At 42.7% G+C, this 3,102-nt stretch overlaps 1 protein-coding gene across 14 annotated transcripts in view; it reads right to left on the reverse strand.

Annotated features, from left to right (window-relative positions):
• ECT2L (epithelial cell transforming 2 like) overlaps positions 1-3,102 on the reverse strand; it is a 103,380-nt gene that overhangs the window by 96,085 nt on the left and 4,193 nt on the right. The window contains exon 1 of one of the 14 annotated variants that reach the window (XM_046674383.1): positions 2,854-2,891. The exons of the other annotated variants lie outside the window; for them this stretch is intronic. The gene's annotated coding sequence lies outside the window, so the exon portion shown is untranslated. Of the gene's footprint in view, positions 1-2,853; positions 2,892-3,102 lie in introns of those variants that run through there. 14 annotated transcript variants of the gene reach the window in all.

Consider the following 3,102-nt stretch of genomic DNA (forward strand, 5'->3'; position numbering starts at 1 on the left):
CGAAAGGCCAGGACAGGGTCACTGTGTTACGCAGCAGCAGTGACGTTGTGCGAAAGGCCAGGACAGGGTCACTGTGTTACACAGCAGCAGAATGTTTAGTAACGCTGTTGCCTCCATTAATGTGGACAACAGACAACGTGCCAGGGCATGTGGAGACGCAGCTAAAGAGATTCCACGCAGGATGTGCAAGGCACGACTGGCTTCTTTAGCTGCCTGTGATCCAGTGAGAAGACAGGAAATGACCTGAAAGATCTATCTAGTTTTTGAGTACAATTCAGTGGAAATAAAGAACATGTAGTACGGTGTCTTTTGGCCAGTAAAAAGTCTCAAAGTAATAAACGGCCTCATTTCAAAGACCTCCTTCATAAAGCTTTTGAAAGGTCTAAGGTGGAGCCTCATAGACTCTCTCGTTTAGAAAATAAAAGAGATTCTAGGAATTGTAAAGACAGTCCCACACCCCAAATGCCTGTGCAGGTAGACAGGGGCCTACCTCAAAGATTGTGGGTTTAACTCTTGTCTAGTAGAATGGATTCTAATCAGATACATAGAAAGCCCACAAAACTGACAAGAAGATTGTTCTGGTGAAAGCATGACCAGCTTGAAATAAAGGGACCAAGAAAGTCTGAAATAGTCTCTGAGCCTCCCACTTTCTACAGGCAAGAAGCAGGCTGAGAAAGCTATGCAACTGCAACCAGAAATCATTTCTTTTTGAAAGGGATGCGTGACTCAGAGGACAGAGCCAAGTGAAGCTGAGAACAAGGATTAGGAGCCCACTCCCAAGGCACAGACCTGGACCATAATCAAGGGGGTAATCAGAGCAACTGGGCGGGATGAATTTCAGAATTGCTACGTACCCGTGACTGCCATGTGGCTCTGTTTCCTGCCTTTGTGAACAGGAAAGACTGCTGTGGTTGCCCCTTTTGTGTTTCACCAGTGTAAGCTGGGTGTCTAGGAGACAGCTAAAACTACAGGTCTCCAGATCAAGAGAAGCCACAGACAAGGAGCCTCATTTGCAATTGGACCTGATGCAGGTCACAAGAGACTGGACTTCAAGACTGATACCATAATTGGATGAGATTTTGGGTGTCTTGGGATGGGGTAAATGTATTCTGCATATGAAAGGCAGGCGAATTGTGGCCAGAGGACAAAACATGGTCTACTGTCTATATGTATGGCCAGGAAAAACTGCTCCCATCCCTGTGCATGCATACCAGTTCTCCCATCAAGAGGTGAAGTCTATTGCCCTCCTTCCCTTTGAATCTGCATTAGCACTGCCCTGTTTTAGCCAATAGGCTATTGTGGAAGTGAAGATGTGTGACTTCTGGACCTAGGCCTTAACAAGATTTGAAGATTCTATTTTTTTGCACTCTTGGGATACAGCTGCCTGTAAATAAGCTTGGGCTAGCTTACTGAATGATGAGAGACCACATGGAGAGATAAAGCCCCCAGATGTTTCAGCCACGCCAGTCAAAGCACCAGATGTGTGAATGATACCATCTTGGCTATCCAGTTGCAACTGAGCTCCCAGGTGAATGCAACCACAGGAACGAGCCCAGACTACAAGAGAAAGCAGAACTGCCCAGGTGACACCATCCTACCCATAGAATTGTGAAAAATAATTATTCCTGTTTTAAGCTACTAGACGGACAAAGCTACGTGTTGGTGAGCATCCAGAACTCTTGTGTACAGCTGGTGAAAGTGTAAATTGGTTTAAGTACTTTGAAAAACTGTTTGGTATTATTTCCTACAGTTAAACATATGCATACACTTGACCCAACAGAAAAACATGAACATGTGGATCAAATATGTCCACAAGAATATTTACAGCTGCAACAGATGGCTCCAAACTAGAAACAAGCCAAGCATACAATGACAATCAAATGGATAAACATATTCACGTAATGGAATGCTATAGATGAATGAACAATCTACTGCTACACACAACAATACGTGTAAATCACACACACAAACAAAAGAAGCTAGAAACAAAATAATACATTTTGTATGGTTTAATTTATACAAAGGTCTACACTACAGAGTTAGAAGCTAGGATGGTGGTCACCTCTAGGGAGGAAAAAGAGGGTAAGGATGGGGAGAGACATGGAGGCAATTTGGGGTGCTGGCAACGATCTCCTGGTGGGAGCCCAGGGGAGTTCCCCTTATAATTCATTGAGTTCTATACTTAAACGATTTGCATATTCTTCTATATCCATCAAGAAGCTTAAAAAAGATTATCATTCACAATAACATCAAACATTGTTAAGTATCTAGAAAAAATAAAAGTACAAACTTTATGAAGAAAATTATAAAACTTTATTGAGGGGCTGGCCCCGTGGCCTAGTGGTTAAGTTCATGCGCTCCACTTCGGCAGCCCAGGGTTTGCTCTTTCTGATCCTGGGCGTGGACATGGCAGTGCTCCTCAGGCCACGTTGAGGCAGCGCCCCACATGCCACAACTAGAAGGAGCTACGACTAAAATATATAACTACGTACTGGGGGGATTTGGGGAGAGAAAGCAAAAAAACCCAAAAAACAGAAAACTTTATTGAAAAATATTTTTAAAGACCTAAATAAATGGAGAGATACGTTTTATGAATTAGAGACTCAGAAGAATGAAGAAATTAATTTTCTCAAATTGACAGACAGATTCAATGCCATCTTAATAAAAAATCCCAAGAGCTTTTGTGGGATGCATGTGTGTATGTAACTTGAAAAGCTGATTCTAAAATATTTATGGATGTAAAAGGGCCAAAAACAGTCAAGACGTCTAGAAGAACAAGAAAGGGAGACAGGTTACTAGATATCAAGACTTACTCTAGGGGCCAGCCCGGTGGCACAGCAATTAAGTGCATACCTTCCACTTCAGCGGCCTGGGGTTCACCGGTTCAGATCTTGGGTTCGGACATGGCACTGTGTGGCAAGCCATGCTGTGGTAGGCGTCCCACATATAAAGTAGAGGAAGATGGGCACAGATGTTAGCTCAGGGCCAGTCTTCCTCAGAAAACAAAAAAGAGGAGGATTGGCAGATCTTAGCTCAGGGCTAATCTTCCTTGGAAAATAAAATAAAATAAAATAAAATAAAATAAAATAAAATAAAATAAAA

Source organism: Equus quagga, chromosome 11, assembly GCF_021613505.1.
Source record: "Equus quagga isolate Etosha38 chromosome 11, UCLA_HA_Equagga_1.0, whole genome shotgun sequence".
Classification (NCBI taxonomy): Eukaryota; Metazoa; Chordata; class Mammalia; order Perissodactyla; family Equidae; genus Equus; species Equus quagga.